This window comes from Danio rerio, chromosome 14 (assembly GCF_052040795.2).
Source record: "Danio rerio strain M-AB ecotype USA chromosome 14, GRCz13ab, whole genome shotgun sequence".
Lineage (NCBI taxonomy): Eukaryota > Metazoa > Chordata > Actinopteri > Cypriniformes > Danionidae > Danio > Danio rerio.
The window spans coordinates 16,182,345-16,202,500 of NC_141034.1; the positions used below are offsets into that span (position 1 = coordinate 16,182,345).

The 20,156-nt window shown below is 35.0% G+C and overlaps 1 protein-coding gene and 1 long non-coding RNA gene across 2 annotated transcripts in view; both read left to right on the forward strand.

The window, feature by feature from the left end:
• The window catches only part of rraga (Ras-related GTP binding A), a 149,668-nt gene that overhangs the window by 61,800 nt on the left and 67,712 nt on the right, over positions 1-20,156 (forward strand). The window lies entirely within an intron of this gene.
• LOC147840790 (uncharacterized) lies at positions 4,003-8,886 on the forward strand. The gene is made up of 3 exons (XR_015507334.1): positions 4,003-4,954; positions 5,193-7,750; positions 8,539-8,886. It is a non-coding gene; the product is annotated as an uncharacterized LOC147840790 (long non-coding RNA).

Consider the following 20,156-nt stretch of genomic DNA (forward strand, 5'->3'; position numbering starts at 1 on the left):
GCCATATATATATATATATATATATATATATATATATATATATATATATATATATATATATATATATATATATATATATATAGCTGCGAATAAACTAGTCAGAATATAGGCTACTGTTAACTCTTTCCTTTAGATTTTATGAAATACACGCACGTACGCAACCAAGCCATTGATATCGAATTATCGCACAGCCCTATATACACATATATATATATATATATATATATATATATATATATATATATATATATATATATATATATATATATATATTTAGCTGCGAATAAACTAGTCAGAATATAGGCTACTGTTAACTCTTTCCTTTAGTTTTTGTGAAATACACGCACGCACGCACGCACGCACGCACGCACGCAACCAAGCTGCGGGTGGGTGGGGGATGGTGGGGGTGTGGAGCACCTGCAACTGCAATGAACCAGCTTTGGGGGACTGTAGTGGTTTTCTTGGTTTTTCTCTTACTCAATCAAACTCAGTCTGGAGGTTATGTATATCAGAAGAATATACTTTATTGTCGACAACAAAGGAGAACTTTCAGGAGACCCCCAGTAGCATCTCTGTCTGAAAAATTCTGACTCACTAATGAGCTGGCTTTACTTAAATACCCTTTTACATCCGTTGTTTTCCTTTGTTCTCCATATATTACACAAGATCCCTCCTAGTTTAACCCTTGACTCCAAATTCCACCTCTGTCATCTGTTTTTCCCTTATTTCTACATATGTCACACAAATTCCACCTAGGTTAACCCCTGACCTCAATTTACACCTAGGTTAACCCCTGACCCAAATCTAGTAACTATTTAACTTATCCAGTTCTTGTGATATGGTAATTCTTCTATTGGTATGCAAGTCTACAAGCAGATTATATACATACAATTTGAATATATATATTAACTTCACACTTTAAAGAGTATAAAATCCACTTCAGGACCCAGCTTGCAAAAGGTTGAGAACCCCTGGGCTAGGCGATATGGGCAAAAATCATATTCTGGTATTTTTAGGAGGAATGGCGGTATTCGATATATATCTGGTATTTTTCCATAAATGGTTACTTGACAGTTAAAGCCTTTATTAAAATTTTATCAATCTTTTTTTAACAAAAATATTGTTCAAACACTGGGGTTTCCCTCTCTGTTTACAAATAAACAGCTGCACAAAAAACAGCTGCACAAAATCTTTGATAAATAAAATACAGTCCAGGTTTTTCTCCTGTTTACAACTAAAAGTTGCATAACATTTCAAATTATAAACAAAATCTTTCAGACAGTAAAGGATTTTTTTTTCCAGCTGAACACTGTCCACTGCCCTACTGTGCTGTTGTGCAAATAACAAAGTAAACAGAACCTTAGAAAACATAGCTACATTGTCAGAGCAAAAAAGGAACACTCTTAAATAGTAACACAACTAAAAATATTGTAGGATAGAAAAGAACCACATTGAATGTAAATATGAAACAGTGTTTTATGTCTCAATTACAGTGTTGTTATAAGTGATCCTGTATACCACTATTGTGTGATTTATAAACAAAAATTAAATCAGCTGCATATGTTGTTTAGTTACAAATTTACATGTATTTATTGTGCACAATTATTAAACAGTGCACATATACATAGACAAGTCTTTACATCTCTTTACATCTCTTAACATCTTAAAACTAAGAGCGTATACTATGATAAAGGTACATTTCGCACACATTTAAACAGCCTTTCCTAAATCATGCTAACGTATGGATCGTCATCCACCTTCTTAAATAAAAATGCAATTTTCCTTTTTAAGTTTTTTTAAGCAATATAATGTCGGTCCACAAGACAATAAACATCCGCTGTAAATGTTGGCAAAGTTTTCAAAGAGGTAGTGAAAACTATAGCGTATCTGACTCCATTGCTCCGGCCGGAAGTATGGATAAGCGACTGTCGCTCTACCTTATATGCGTTCGACTGTTTGTGAAAAAGGCCTTTGCTTAAACATATTGACAATCATCTTTAGGTCTGTCATTTGCAACTCACAATGACCCAAACACATACATTTGGTAACCGTGCCACCCAGTGGTCAGGAGTTATAAACCGTGCATTAATTAATAATATTGAATCATAAATTTGCTAATAACTTTAGACTACATATGTGTATTTGTTGCTTTTTTTATATTTAGGATATTATTAGACAGTTTCTACCTCTTCCTTACACCCTCGTCCCATCCCCCGCCCCCCTGTTTAAAAAGTGGTGAAGGTGGTGTTGGGAATGGCTTCAGACGAAGAGGATCAATGGATTCTTGATTGATAGAAGTTTAAAAAAAGAACGAAGATTAATCCAATTCTAACGCATTATTTTGAGTGGAAGTAGATATGTTTTCAGTGGAGATGTATTCTGTTAATCAGTTTTTCTAAGATGAAACATTAATAGTATTTCTTGATTTTCAGTTCGTGCGGATAGCTTTCTTGGCTATAGTTAGAGCCACCAGAAGTAATTGACCATTTGTAATGTTTATATTGATTGTTAATATGTTTCCTATATTGCACAGAGAGTGATACAGTGGGATGTGACATCCGATAAACCCATCCCATAAAAAAATTTTTAATTAAAGTGGGTGTCACATTGGGTATTTTTTTGTGCAATGTGAACATGTCTCTGAAATGAGAACCGATTTAAATAATTTCTGCCCAGTTAGATGAGATCTTTTTACTGTATAAGTTGTAAGTTAGCATTTTAGTTATGATTATGTTTTTGCAAATTTCAGTTCAGAAAGCAGCATTGGGAGCAATGGATAAGTCGTGTCATTCTTGATTGATTTAATTGAATTTTGATTGAATGAATTGAAGCAATTACTCCCAATGCTGTATGTCTGGATTGCAGTAGTCCCTCTCTATAATGCGGTTCTCCTTTGGTGGCCTTGCAGTTTCACAGATTTTTTTGTTCTATCTTCTCTGTTTCTCCTGTACAGTACAAAATGCATTTAGCTTGGCAAATTAACATAAATTGCTGGTCGCTAGCAGTGTGAGTTCCAACAAGGATACCAAAAAGGTTGTAACTCTCCGCAACAAGACCATCTTGTTACTTACAACTTTCATGTGCGTGGTGCATCCTTAAAGATTAAGTCTGCTTTAGCTTTGTGGATCAGTGACTGCAGGAAAAAACAATGTTGAACAATTCGCATTCTTGATATTAACAATTTAATTATTGATATCAAGAATTTATATTCTGTTATCAAAAAAAATTGATATCAAGAATTAAATTGATGATATCAACAACTTAAATGTTATTATTCAGAATGCGAATTGTTGATATCAGGAATTGCATTTCCACAAGTAACAATGTTATTCCTTGATATCGACAATTCAGTTTCACTAGTTAAAATGTTTATTCTTGATATCAGGAGCTCAACTTCAACTAGTAAGAATTATAGTTCTTGATATCTGTAATTGTTTTTTCACTAGTAAAATGTCACCATTGGCTGCCATTTAAATTTAATTTTGATGTTTAATTTAATTTGTTGATATCAAGAATTGATTTCTTACTAGTTAAAATTTTAATTTTACAGATTAGAAATACAATTCTTACTAGTAAAACCTTTTTTTTTATTTCAGTTAACATGTGGATACTAGTGCAAATGTCTATTTTTGATATCCACAATTGAATTGTTACTAGTAAAAATTGTAATATTTAATAACAAGAATAGGTTTGTCACTAGCAGGGTTGGGCGATGTTGACCATTTTGAAATCGTATGATGTCTATATGAAACATCGCAATAACCGATGGCATCGTCATCATAGGCGGCGGTAAATTAATTATGAGTAATAATTATAATTAATCATAATAAATTAATTATTTAATTATAAAAAAAAAATATTAAAATATTAAATTATTGCTAGATGAAATGCCGGTGTGGATGTGGATCGTTTTCGTTTTAAAATGCCATTTAAAAACTAAGGCCTATTAGTGTGTACAGGGCTAGTGTGTGCCAGCTTATCATCGTGGTGTCTGTCGGTCATCGGTGATGGGCGATACCATCATCTATCGGCCCGACCCTAGTCACTAGTAAAAATGTTAATTTCTGATATCATGAATGCGATTGTTTCTAGTAAGAAAAACATTTAGATATCATAATTTATATTCATATCAGAAATTCATTTTCAGATATCAGAAATAACAAATAAACTTGTTGAAATACATTTAAGTGAGATCAAGAATTTACATTTCAACTAGTTTCAAAGTTAGTGATGTACGATATATCGGCGGCCACATCATTATCGGCCGATAAATGCTATTTTTAGGATTAATGTTATCGATCCGATGTCTAAATTAGGCCGATATCTTTAAGCCGATAAATTACGTAATTGTACAGACCTGCCTGCCGCGCACGCGTGGACGGAATATGTTCAGACTTGCCCAGTGCACTCTAATGGATATCTCCTCACACTGTTTATTTCTTCAAATTCTGTCATTTCTTCATGCGGCATTGCTGTGCGTTAATAACTCAGTAAGTAACCATGTTCCTTATCATTGTAGATTTGTTTGATTGAGTGTCATTGTGTATTTTGCTTTAAATCGCCTCAGGAAAAATATTACATATATAAACCTTTCCTGCTCTGTCTCTTTGTTGTGTTAGAGATAGCAGGGATAGCAGATTAACTCCTTACTCCAGGGCCAAATAACGTTAGTTTCGGGGTAAACTGCCTTCTCTTTTAGTTGCAGCCGGTGAATGAACGAGGACACATGTAACTTGTAGCAAAATAATTATTACTTTCCGTGTGGTAAAACAAATCAGTCACTGAAAATAAGTCTCATTGCCCAAAAACCGCTCCTCCTTTCTCCCTTTCTCTCTCCCTCTCCGCTTCACACACACCCCAAACTGCAGCCCAGTTCTTTAAAGGACCCGCACATTTTACAACGCGTGTAAACATAATGGTTGTTTGTAATCCGATTAATTGTTATTATCAACCCGTTACTTGCCGTGTGCTATTGATATAAGATTGTATTCAGTTTGATCAGAATATTCATATTGATTATAACGAGCGCACAAGCTGTCACCGCACACACAAACACACACACACACACACACACACACACACACACACACACACTGTAGCACGGGGGAGAGGCGAGAGGTGAATCTAGTCATAGAGGCTCTCGACTAGCCGCTCATTCTGTCTTTATATTCTGCTCTGTGGTTGCCATAAAGTCAGCTTAATGCAGGTTTTGTATCAAAATCTGACTGATGGCAACTCTGCGTCTACACTTAAGTGAAACTCTCAGTGGTTTATCATAAACTTTTCATCAATCATTTTTCCAACAATTGACAGCAAAAACAAGTGCAGAAGAGTAGTCTGATTGACGAGCAGCACCAGTGTGTGTTCAAAAGAATCTAAAATGCTGCATTTTCTAAACGTACTATCTTTATTTAGCTGTTTGCTTGTACGGTGGCAAAACACCTCTAAAAAGGCTTTTTCGGACATGACATGTTTGCACATGTGTACATCACTGTAACACGTTTTATTCAAGATTATTTGAGATGGTTTCAGTCCTTAGTGCTTTCATTTTCATCTTATTTAAATATATATAACTTGGTTAAATATTGCATAAAATACTTATTTATTTTTATATGCTAGCATATTAATAATAGAACAATACAACAGAGCATTTTCACGCAACTGCAGTGTTTAGCACAGAAGAACAGAATAAACAAAATAAAATGAATACAATAAATAGGACTGCCCTAAATTATTTTCCACTTAAATAATCAATTTATATTACAAATCGAAAACACTGACTGATTATTTTTAATAACCGGCATAGGCTGTTTTTTTCCAATCATATTTATGTCTTCCGTCAAATAAAATAGCAGACTTCCTCAAATCGATCGCTCCACGGAAAATATGCATTTATGTAATGCCCCGCTTGTATTATTATAATCACAAAACCTTTTTACATTTTTAATAGAAATCATTATTTTAAAGATTATGTCTTGCTATGGTTTCCTTTCTCTCCATCGCGGCTCAAGTGCGCGCGCTGCGTGATGAAAAGACAACAACGCGCGCATATGTTGACTTTTTGTAAACCGTTGTGTTGTTTAAATATGATATTGCATTAATGTGCATACATGCTTTATAAGCTGTAAAATAAAAGGTAAAGCCTATTTGTTGCGTTTATGATGCAGATCCAGGTCAACATCAGCTCGTTTTTTGGCATCAACACGTCTGTTTCAAGCAGCAATATTCTTCTTCCATTTTGCTTCTTTGGCAAATGTATCTGTAGGCACGGGTTATACGTTATCGTCCCGCAAGTTGAGTATGTCTTGCAGTTAAACAAGTGGCCGACCACAGCTAACGTGCCTTTTTCATTCCAAAAACGCGAGGCGCACCTCACTGCCTTTATGTTTACAAGGAAAAAAGAAGAGAAGAAGCACGTCCTCTTATGAAACGACTGAATCAGCTGGGTATACCGATTGTGCAAAAGTGTTGCTGTATATGTTGTAAAAATTGTAGTAGCCTATTTAATAATATTATGATATTCAAGATTTGTACATTCATACAGCTCTGGATAACTTAAAACAGCGATTAGACCTTCAGAGTGGCATTAATGCGTCCTGAAGTAAAGCGAAACGGCTATAAAATCCAGCGAGATAGAGTGATTATATGCAGAGCCATACTTTATCTATAAATAAAGTATAACTATAGAAACTGTGTTCATCTTAACTGAAAGCTTCTGCGTGTTTGCTGGCTTTACGCATAGCGCACCTGTCAGTCAGTCAGTCAGCACGTAACCCCAAAGGATTAAAGAATAGCGCACAGCACTATACGGTTGCAAAAAAGTTTTCACTGTTATAATCCACTTACCTTTTAATACGTTTTGATGCGATTATAATCCGCTATTAAAAACAACAACAACAATAACTGAATGTTTTGAAAGGGTAATGTAGCCATGGCGGGATGCATTTTAGTCCCCGCTATGAAAGAATGAATGTAGCGGAAACCATGCTCTTTAAAAGTTCTCTGTAGTTGTCTTGACAACACAAACTGCTGCTTTGGGATGAGCCGTGTGCAAAAGATGCCCCTCTTAACGCAAAGGCGCATTCAATCGGCCCCTTATGCAGTCAAACTAAAAATATAAAAAATAATAATTTTAATCGTTTAACTGATGAATCGGTCATAAATGCACCCTTTCGGTTATCGGTTAATCGATTATTTTGAGCATCCCTAATTCATGTGATTTGGTTTTCCCACAATTCACTTTGGGTCAGACCAAGAGCAAAGATAGTGAAAGCAGATGCACAAAAACAACTCTTGTTTAGACAAAGGTCAGTTTTTAATTTACATTTATTTTAATCTATGATCGTAACAATAAATGTATTTAAGCTTAAGACCAACAACTATTAAGTTATAAAATAAGTCTTTTAAAAATAAAATAAGTAAATGCTTTATTTGTGACCTGCCTATATCATAGTGTTATTTTTACAAAACAATATATCAGATTGGAATAGACGGAGAATATCATAACTCAAAAGATAAAATGGTGTTCTTAGTTTAAATAGGGTATGGGACTACAGAACTAATTGTGTCTAAAAATTTGACAAATCTTCTCTTTGGGCAATGTACCTTATCGTTTCATCAAAATGGACAAAAAACTGATATAGAAAAATGTGACCCTGGCCTCCGCTCTCAGAAAAAAATGGTACAATGTTGTACCAAAAAAGGTACAAACCCTTGTCACTTGGGCGGTAACTTTTTATGGAACAGAATTGTACTTTAATGCCGAGTTCAGACTGCATGATTTTAACCCCGATTTTGACTCTCTTACAGGTTTTGAGAAATCGCGACAAATGCCTGAAATCACAGGCAAATCGGTGCTCGCGCATGTAAGTGACAATCACACAGTATTTACTATCAAACACGTGATCTGAGAGAATCGCAGATGAGTCGCCGATGCCTGTGAGGTATTTGGTGTGCTAAATATCTAGAGCTGTCGGCGATTCAAATCATGTAGTATGAAATGAGTTTTGACTGAAAAAAACATTGGCGATAGCCAACAGCTAATGAGAGAGCAGCATTCACTAGACTAGTGTGTGTGTGTACCTGTGCAGGCCAGCGAAAGGCTGTGGGAGAAGTTAAAAGCGCTCATTTTCAGTTTATTTTGACCCAAGAAACGGAGAAAAAACTAGTGGAAATTTGGCTGGAGCACCCGTGTCTGTTTGACATGTGAGCAATATCACTACCGGGTCTAAAAAGAAAGTTGAGGAGAAATTGCTAATTCCTTTCAAACCCAGGTGAGCAAATATGTAAATTTTCTACACTATTAAAGACTTTTTTCTCGTTATATAGTTAAAACAAAATATATACTACGTGTTTTTGGCTGTAACACGTAGTTTGGACGAAGTTGTCGGTGATTCTTCCGATTGTAAAGTCATGCAATGTCAAAGCCCCTGACGCTGATCCATCTTGCAGTTTAAACAAAGCAGCGACAAAACGCTAGCCCAGATAGTCATGCAGTGTGAAAACATCTGTGACATGACTACTTTGAAAATCATGCAGTCTGAACTCGGCATAAGACAAAGAAACAAATTGGTACCATTGCAGTTTGTACCTTTAAGGACTTGATTTTTAACATGAGAAACCTAAATGTAACTTTGGTTTTTTAAAACCTGCAGATACAATATAGTACAAAGGTACAAATCTGATCCATGAAGGTACCATTACAGTGACAAGACACTTACTTTAACAGTGTCAAATCTGTTTCTTCAAAAACTATTTAAAGGCATTTTGCAATATCTACAATCATGGGTCAATTTATTTTCAGAAAATATAAAACATCAAATACATTTTTAAACAATATTTTTTTTTAAAAAAGGTTTCTTTTTGTGTAAATGGACCTTTCCAATTAACAAAAAAGAATAAAAAATACTTATAAATCAAAAGATCTATTTTTGCTAATCATTTACAACAGTTTTCTCAAAAATGTTACAGAAACACTTTCTCTCATGTACAAAATAAAACATTTTTTCTTCTATTGTCACACAATTGCTTTGTAATTGAAGTTACTTAATTTTAACATGGAAATTGAATTATGCAAAAGTATTGTAAAGAGAAGGCGCAAACGGTGAACGAGAACGGTGGTGCAGTGGGTAGCACGTTCAACTTGCATCAAGAAAGTTGCTGGTTCGAGCCTCGGCTGGGTCAATTGGCATTTCTGTGTAGAGTTTGCATGTTCTTCCTGTGTCCCCGTGGGTTTCCTCCGGGTGCTCTGGTTACCCCCACACTCCAAAGACATGCGGTACAGGTTAATGGGGTTTGCTAAAATTGACTGTAGTGTATAAGTGTGTGTGAATGAGTGTGTATGGATGTTTCCCAGTGATGGGTTGCGGCTGGAAGGGCATTTACTGCGTAAAACATAAGCTGGATAAGTTTGCGGTTCATTCCGCTGTGGCGACCCCAGATTAATAAAGGGACTAAGCTGAAATGAAAATGAATTAATGAATTGTAACGAGATACTGTATGCACAATGTTTGATTAGTTTAATAGTAAAATGTCAGCATGAACACTTAGCAGGACTTTTGCCAGCTCATGTGCACAGTGGAAAGCAAATGGCAAAAGGTGCGTATATCAATAATGAAACTATATTCAACAGAAAGTGTTTCCCAAATGTTTATTTAAATGCCTTAAATGTTTAGTTTACAATAGCTATAGTTTTGCTTTACCAATTGGGTACCTTCATTTCAACTGTACTATAAAAGGTACAGAACAGCATCATAAGAGGTCTTTTCTGTACCATATAAGGTAAAACTTTTACAAAGATACAAAACTGTTCCTTAGGGAGCATTATTTGTACCACATGTACCTTTTTATTCTGAGAGTGTAGATCACAAACCAGTCTTATGTTGCATGTATGGATTTTTACCTATAATGAATCAAAAGTATTCATTTTTATTTTATGTAAAAAAGCATTTGTACAGATTATGTGCTAGTGCAATTTCCTATTGTAAATGTGTCAACTTTTCTGCTTGATTAGTAACATGCATTGCTAAAGGCTTAATTTAGGCTAATTAAAATGTTATTTTCACAATATGGTGGGATACAAAATACAAAAATAAAATATTTACAAAATAAAACATTTTTTCTCCTATTTTCACAAAATAGCTTTGTAATTGAAGTTTTGGGGTTTTAGTAACTGTAGTACCATGGAACGGATATCAGGTGGCAGGGTGTCGAAGACTCTACCAAAAAGATGAGAACCGGGGGGTGGCAAACCAATTTTTTTACTATAGAAATTCATTTGTTGATATCAACAATTCAATTTGGTTGGCAGCCTATAATTACTTTTTACTAGTGAAAATGTAATTTTTTATATCAATAACTATAGTTTTTACTAGTGGAAATGCAATTGTTGATATCAATCATCATGTAAAAGGTGTTAAATGCTGGTGTTAAACATTTTTGTTGTTTTAATTGTCTGTTAAATAAGAATACGAAATCATTCTGTTGCTAAGGGCCATTACAGTTTAAAAGAAAGAATAGTATTACTTTCGGCCAGAAAGAAAATTTAATTAGAGGCATTCCCATATTTAACTCTTCTTTAAAAAGCCCAGAAAGATAAAGTGCTCTAATAAACAGTGTCAGCTTTACACTTGAGTTTGCAGTTCTGTCTTTTTTTTTACATTGTTGTACTTTTCCCATGTGAAAAGTGGAAAATGAAATTTGATAAATAAAATTATTCTTTAAAGTCAGACATTATTTTATGTTCTGTGAGGAATGTGTTTCAATTTAGCTACTGCAAATGTATTTAAGTTAAAGATAATATGTGCAATATGTATTATTATAAAATTAATAAAGTTTTGTTTATGAACATTGATACAGCCATAATCTTCTGCTCTGCACTGTAAAAAATTTTAAGCCAGTTCAACAAAAAAAATCTTAGTACTAATTTCCTTCTGTTTTTTCTTGTTTACTCAACTTTTGAAAACATCAGCTACACTGACTGAAAATAATTTGTCAGTGAAACAAAAATTGTCTAGTTGAGTCAACTTAACATTAGTAGTTTTCTGGAAACCTGTACCTGCAGCACAACAAATATTTTTAAGTTGTGCAAACTGAACATTTCTTGTCTGCAGGACTGAAATGACAGAAGTTGAGTGAACAAGAAAATACAAAAGGAAATTAGTACTAAGAAATTATATGTTACCAGAGCAAAAGTTGTGTTAACTGAACATTTCTTGTCTGGATGGCCTGAAATGACAGAAGTTAAGTGAACAAGAAAATACAAAAGGAAATTAGTACTAAGAAATTATATGTTACCAGAGCAAAAGTTGTGTTAACTGAACATTTCTTGTCTGGATGGCCAAAAATGACAGAAGTTGAGAGAACAAGAAAATACAAAAGGAAATTAGTACTAAGAAATTATATGTTATCCGAGCAAACACACATGGCAAAAAAGACATACATTTTACCAAAACATTCATTTTCTTGCAGTACTTCACTAAAGTACAAAAACGAGGTAGTGTATCTGTAAAAAAAAAAAAAAAACAAAAAAAAACACAAACACTAAGTCAAATTAATCACATGAGAAGGAAACACAATTATATTAATTATATAACAATTACAGCACATCTCTGAGACTACCTTACACTATCAATTTTAATAACCTTAGAATATCCCATAAATTATTCACAACACCCTGCTGAAAAAACAGCGTATGCTGGTAAGGTATGTTTTGATGCTGGTCTCAATGCTGGTTTTGCTGGTTTCAGTGCTGGTCTCAATGCTGGTTTTGCTGGTCTAAGTGCTGCTCCTGACCAGCATTGAGACCAGCAAGACCAACATTGAAACCAGCATTAGGACCAGCAAAACTAGCATTGAGACCAGCAGGACCAGCAAAACCAGCATTAAAACAAGCAAGACCAGCATACCAGCATCAAAACATACCTTCCCAGCATTGGCTGTTTTTTTTTTTTTTTTAGCAGGGCAATCAATCTGAATTACTAGTTGCCTTGAGATATAAATCTTAGTATTTGTTGTAATTCATTTCAAAATCTATACTTGCATAATTACATGTTTTGTGCTGGTACCTTGGCTGGTCATGGATAAATATGGTATTAAAACTGCCAGTTAAGGATCTTACTTTAGTAATAAGTGTTCCACTGTATACACCTTCAGTTCAAAATGAACGATTTATTACTATTATTTTGGTTTTGATTTGATTTTGTTTGCTTAATATACTAATAAGCAGTTGGAATATACGCGCTGTCACTTTAAGAGCCACCCTAGATAGTAAAATACACTTGGGCCAGTTCCAGCTAGATTCGCTGCCTCATCCGAGCCAGAATCGGCCCGCGAGTAATGTGCGCTGCAGCTTGGAGCTGGCGCAACTCAATATACCTTGATATAAAACCTTTTGGTATTATATTGGTAATTGATACATGGTATTACAACCATTTGCATTTATATACCAGCAAACGCAGGCTATAATGTAAAGGCAAAGTGTAGGCAATGCGTTCAACCTTTGAATAAAATGCAAACAGCATACATATCCAATAACAAAAATTATTAAACAAAGGACAAAATAAATAATAATAATAAACATTTATTGATTGCAATAAACAAATAATACTAAACTTGAATAAAATATTTTGTAGTGCACAAGAACGTCAATATAAAAATAATAATAAAACTACACAATAAAGACACAGGATTTAAAGGATTTAAGACAAGGATTTAAGGATTTAAGGATTTAAAGACAAAATCTGAAATTGCACACATACATAGAAGTTTTTTAAACAACCCTGTTTTCCCAATAGACTTGAATTAAAAAATTGTACAAGACACATCTTAAAACAGCTTAATTTTATATAAACCTGAATATAGAAACCAATTTAAGATATAGCAAGAAACATCTTACAAATACCCATGACAATATGTAAAATATACAAGTCAAAATTGTAAAAAGAACTGCAGAATTCTTAAGAAACATTTTTAATAAATGTAATCAATAAAACATAATAATACATTTAATGAGTGAGATGATTATATATATATATATATATATATATAAAAAATTTGACTTGTATATCTTTATATATCTTGTGCAATTTTTTATTGATATTTTTATTATATTATGTTAATAAAAAATGTATTAAGATGCTTCTTCAGAATTTAGCATATTGTCATTTTATATATATATAAAATTATATATGTTAATTATATAATTATTATATATATATATATATATATATATATATATATATATATATATATATATATATATATATATATATATATATATATATATATATATATATATATATATATATATAATTGCAAATAAAAGAAACAAATTACCCAAGTATCAGGGAACATCTTAATACACTTAAAATGTTGTTTAAAAAATAAATTATTGATGTAGACATTTGACACATTAGCTTTCTCTTCTTCCCTCCTTCCTCCAGCCCTGTCAGGAGCACGTTGTAGCCACCTTGTAATGCATTTTTCCACTTCTTTATCAGTGGCGTGGTATGGACATTTCTCCTCACTACATCTGCGATTAAAAGATAAACAAACAATTAGTAGTGAAAAAGTACAAATGAAAAAAAGAAAGATGCTTGCTCTCATACAAGTACAACCTAAATGGGACTATATATAGATGTTTTGTTCCTCAGATTAATGATTCAAAGAAATACACAGATGGAACAGTCCCTAATTGTACTGAAATGTATATTTAAAACCAACTTACTGACTAGACAGTCCTAAGGGAGAGTGCATGAAAGGCCACATTTTGGTTTGCCCTGCTCCAGTTAATTTGTTCAGCCAAAAAGTGAGCCAAAAGCTTTCCCGGGACACACCAAACTGCTTAGTGGAAAACACCAATGATTCCAAAGTAGGCTACCTACGAAGCAAAAAATAAAATAAATAAATAAATAAACATAAAACACTTAGAAATAAGCAAGAAACTTACCAGTTTCTTCATTTGTTCGGGCTGCTCCTTTAGTTGATTTTCAAGTTTTTCCAAATCAAATTGGACAAAGGAAGGTCAAATGTGTTTACATCAGGAATTTCATCACGTCTGTTTTGGTTTTGCTGGTTTATGAGAATCAGGCCCAGCTGCTGCTTTATGACGTCACATGATTTTAAAACTTTTGTCAGTCATGCTAAAAAAGAAAAATAACAAATTAGTATAAATCAACCTGTAGCTTATTCTCATGCAACTTGTGTAAATACAACAGTGGGTTAGACACTGCTGATATTCTCTAGTTGATCTTTACTTTCTAGCTGCATTAAGCCATTACAAATTTAGTGATGTCTTGAATTCTTACAAAGACATGACGAGTTGCAATAAGTTGTCTTGATCTCCGACTGCACTTAAACAAGGACTGTAAATGTTCATAGGTGTACTGAAATGTACAGCATTTGTGCATCTTGATGGTGTTCTTAAGGATCCTGCCATAGTCATTGGTGGTGATGGTACTTGCGGTGCTGCATCAATTTCTGAAATCTTCATACCAGTTTTTTCTCCAGCCTCTTTGTTCCAAATAATTTTTCTTCATCACGTTCACTATAGTTGTGTCTTTAATGCCCCTTAATCAGATACATTTACAAAACAAAACATTACTTTAGTATAGTGCAGGGCAATAGATCAATGACAATGGCAGTGTAATAGATCAATGACATAATGTTGACAGTATGTGTTTAAAATAATTGCAAACAAACCTGTTCTTTCTTTAGGTGTATGACGGGCGATCATCGTCCTCATCTGTCTGCAAGCCAAGCTGATTCGAGCTTCCTCATGTGTGTCTATAATAAAACATCACATTGTTGTTAACCTCCCCCAAAAAAGTTAAAATCCTGAAATACTATCAAAGTTAATTAATGGCTATAATACATATAGTGTAAATAATCAGCTCACTAAAGGTTACACAGGATTTATTCAGAGATTCATGCAGAGTGACAGCCTTATGAATCTTTGACATAGATTTGTAAGATGGTCAAGCACATGCATTATTCTGTACCCATGAAGATAACCTACCATTGTGTAAAATGTTTGATGATAGCCAATAACAATAAATCATTTCAGCTGTTTGTGAAGCAATTAGTAATGTAAAGTCTGAAAAGCTCAATCTATGTTGAAAATGTATCAGCAGTTTACAGCTTATAATGGACTTTAATCACCCAACTATAACATGCCTATTCACATGTACATAAGAATGTGCTATTGGTCTCTGTGATGTGCTACGAAATGACCTCACTAACCTTTGTTAAACAAGAACAGTAAGACTTAACTGAAAAAATATTAATTTATACCCATTCATTTAAATCAGAAATTATAACTGTCAATAACCAAAAAATAAAACCCTTTAAAATCTGCTTTAAGGAATTCAGTTTTACATGCGCAAATTACAGCTTGAACATAAGATATAATTGATTCACATAGGCTAACACATATAAATTAAAGCACATACTAATATATTTCTCTTAATAATAGAATGATAATTTGAAGAGAACAGTAAACGATCACTGATGCACTGCATAAACAAGTTAAACAATAACCTAACAATAACCTAACAATGTGAAAATGTTTTAAGCATTAAATTCGCAAAGTATACAGTATACAAGCAGTAAAAACCTTACCTTTCTGACCGGAATCCACTGTATTGAAACGCCAAACTTCTTTTTCTTCTTGTGATCTTCATAGCGTTTGGCAACCAGCTTTTGGAACATTACCGCCACCGTCTGGGTTGGAGTTTGGGTCAGGAGTTGACTCACGCATGCGTTTCTTATGAAACTAAACTTCTGCTTAAAAAAACAGTCTGCATGGAAGCGTGCTATCTCGAAAATAAGCGCATTTTACACTGTTTTCCCTAGATGATATATATAATCCATTTATAAATAATATTGTTTTGTTTGCATCTAAACATTGGGAACATCCACACTAAATGTTTTTATTATTTTATTGCTGTCGTACCATATATAATTTCTCAAATTATCATTAATTATCATTATCATTAGATGAAGTGTCTTAAACAAAGAACTACATACAATCTTTGCACACTTACTATTAAGATTGCTCTTCCACGGCGTGCCTCTTTCCCCACTGAAGTACAATGCTTTCAATTTCTCCCGCCTGAGACGTTGACGTTACGTAAGCGCAACCATCGTAACGAGGGCGTGGTTTAGCTCAGGACAGAATGATGCTATATCGTCCTTTGAGAAACATATTTTTAAGTGCGTGGTTTATTTTTAAATATTGGAAATATCAAAGTATGCCTATCTTTTTGTAAAGGGTAATGAATAAACACGAGATGATAATGTGCGTGCAAGCTTATTTCTGCAAATGTACACCAAATAAAGTTAAATTGCAAATTAAAAGTTTCAAATAAAGTTACTATAAGTATTGTAGTGTTTTTTGGTTGTTTTTAATAACAATGTGAAGAATAATAATAGTTATTATTGTATTAATAATAATAATAATAATAATAATAATAATAATAATAATAATAATAATATCATTTTCACTCAGCATTTACTTTTTAATACAAACTATGAAAGGTTCTATACTCATTCATTCATTCATTTTCTTGTTGGCTTAGTCCCTTCATGTGAGTGTTTGCACTGTAACGAATATGGCTGACCAGACACATAAATATTTTGCATTTTATTCCACAACCAGACAACTTTGCCCAGAGAAGGCTCGAAACCTGATTCCAAGGTATTTACGACCCAAAGAAATGTGCCATGCGGCACTAAGCACAGGAATGACTTACAAAGGACTATTTAAACTGCTTGTTTAACACTGTTTTCATATAAACTTTACTCTCTTTATGTTTAATCATATGTTTTGCAAAGTTTCCCTTTCTCTTGTATTAATATTTTTGATTTTAATACTCCTTCATATAATTTTAATTGTACTGTGGAAATATAAATTTATATCATCTAATTCCAAATGAACAATAATCTACGTATAACTGAAAAGTTATATTCTCTTGTTTTTAATTATATTATTTCATTGACATGCCAGCTAGGAGGGTCATTTAACCTTTGCCTTGCTGACTACAGGCTAAGCCAAAGTGATGCAATTATCAGTTTCACAGCATGGGGTGTCTATTGTTTTCTCTTTTCGATCAAATGGTCAGGCGGTTTCTGTCTCCAGAACATGATGAGATCAAAGCCTGAAAGAGCAGTTCACCCTGCCGACCACAACTCTTAATTTGCATGCTTTGTTTAGCCATATCCCCTCCTCCTAAGAACACAATATAGCCATGAAATCTTTGTCTTAAATTAGACTTATGTGAGACTTGTGAGAGACTTGTGAAAGAACTTGCAGACTGCAGACCTCTAGTAGGCTCTTGCAGACACATGGACATCTTAAAGACGCTGTATGACTGTAGATTAACCAACACGTCTCAATAAAGGAATTCTGCTTGTTTCGAGTCTCCTGGACTGGGTTCTCTCTTCTTTCCGCTCATTTATTTTTTTACAACAGTACCTAAGCTAAACATCCTCTTATACTGTTCAAGTTTGGACTTTTTGAAAAGCTTACTAGCTGTACAAATCGATCGTTGACATTTTATTTTAATATGAGTGCAACATATTAACGTTTTAAGAGATTTTAACATTTCTGTCCCGATTTGCATAAAATACCTTATGCAAATTCTTCTGCCTCAGACAAAGAGCTGTAAATTTAATATTCCAGGAAGTTAGCTTCTAATTGGTCAACTTTTCATGGAGGGTGGATCCGAACCTGCCCTATATATGCTTAGGACCAAGAGCTACGCCCCTCCCTTGGCACCTCTCTCCTCTTTTGGGATCTCTCTGTTCAAACTCTCCTGGGTCCTCTCTTGGGACCCTTTCTTCAAACACGCTGCCTGGAAGCTCCCCCTCTCTCTCCCAACTCCAAGCAACCCCCCTCTCTGCTCTGAAACCATGTTGTTTTGAAACCTTCTTCAAACTTAGCAACTTCCTCACAAACCTAAGTATTGAAACCTTCAAGAAAGCAGGCGGAAACCCAGACAGAAAGGGATTAATCGCACCATGCTCTGACATTTCCCTGTTCAGAAACTTTTGCGGCATCAACCAACAAAGGATCAGCCAGCCAACCACGTGCTCAACAACGGGAGCTCGGACATCACGAACAGACCGCAAGTATCACCTTTCTCCCAACATCTAAACTGGTGTGAACTAACTTACCCTAAAGAGACAATAGAAGGGTTATATTGAATTTGATTACGTTTGGTTTGCTTGGTCTGTGCTTACAAAGCACGAGGTTTTCCATCTGTACATCTTCTCAACCTCTTACCTCACGTTTTGCTACTCTTCCCTATGCTTGTATGAATGTGTGTTTGTGTTAGATGTTAGTTTTTGTTAGATAAGTCAATAAAGTTTAATTTTGTATAAAGAAAGGTGCCTGTGTCTATTAATGAATCTAATGTCTTGAACTTTGATCTTGCTACCCTGCTCAAATTTTATGTTGATAGCATCGCTGAACAATTCGTTTGTTCGGATCAAAAGAGTCAACTCATTTGAAGCCCCGTTCAAATGAATCTTCCTCCCGCTAAGCTATTCCGCTATATAATGTTCCAGAAGGTACACGAGCCTTGAAATCTAAATCATAAGTCACAACATTATACTGGCGGAAAAGGCGCGGGAAGAATAACCTTGAGCTAATTTACTACAGTAATAATGGTGTAGATATGCGAGCACTTTAATCTACAGTATAATTTGTCACAGATTATTAATGTGGATATGCGTGCAAGTTAATCTATATTATTATTATGATGTGCTACCTGTTTATTTGTGGAGAATAAACAAAGCATTAAATATGTAATTTATTACAGAACCATACTGCACATTTTTATTATACAATACAATATACAATAAAATATACAATAACTCTCTATTTCTGCTGCCCAGAGTGAAAGATATTTTTCAGCTCGAAACTGGATCAAAAATTCATCAAAAAGCTCTGTGTGAAATTGAAACTTTGGACATTTAACCTTTTAGCAGTTGGTCAGTTAACAAAAAAAAAAAAATTCTTATGGGTCTGCTCTCAGCTGTTTCTACCATTTGCTGATGGTAACAATTAATAACTGGGGCGACCTTTATTATTTTGCACTTAATATATATATATTTTTGTTTATTCAATTAAGATATTTTTTAGGGTCTTAATATTTATTCTTTGATTATTTTTTGTATATTCTTTGCGAGGAGGGAGAGTTCTTAGTTTCAGGTCCGGTTGGGCAAGAGAGGCGCAACTAGCAAGACCTGCTCCTCGTCCTCATTGACCTTGCACAGTAACTGCGCGAGTAGGCTCACTGGGGGAAATGCATATTTGCGCATGCCCTGAGGACAGCTGTAGACCAGTGCATCTGTGTCAGGGAAAAGAACCACTGGCAATGGGCATTCTCGAAGAAGCAAACAGGTCAACCTGGGCTTCTCCGAAGCGTGCCCATATCAGCTGAACAGACTCGGGGTGGAGTCGCCATTCTCCTGGGGTTAGGAGCTGCCGTGAGAGCCCGTCGGCCGCACGGTTAAGCTCCCCCGGAATGTGAACAGCACGCAGCAACTTCAGCCGCGTATAACTCCAGAGAGCAGACGGCGAGTGAGCTGAGACATGCGGCGGGAGGTTGATATACGTTACCATCGCCATGCTGCCTGTCCTGACCAGCACATGTTGCCCCCTCAGCACTGGTAAAAAGAGGCACAGAGCAAGAAACACTGCCAACAGCTCTGGGCAGTTGATTTGTCAATGCAGCTGGGTTCCCTACCACAGGTCCGCAGCAGCATGCCCGCAACAACCCCCCCCAACCCGTACTGAAAGCATCTGTTGAAACAACAACATGCCTGGATGCCTGACCTAAGAGCACTCTAGCCCGTAGGAAGGAGGGGTCCCTTCAGGGGGTGAGGGAACGGCGACACAGCGCAGTGACAGTTACTCTGTGTGCACCCGCGTGCCATGCGTGTCTGGGGACCCGATCGTGAAGCCAATGCTGTAGTGGTCTCATATGGAGCAATTTGAGAAGCGTGGCTGCGGCCATATGCCCCAGGAGCCTCTGAAATTATTTGAAAACTCATTGAGACAGAGAGAGCCCGAAGTATACCTTGTACTGCCATGCTCGACCTTTGAACGCAAACCACAGGAACGGCCGGTGGCGTGGAAGTATGGTGACATG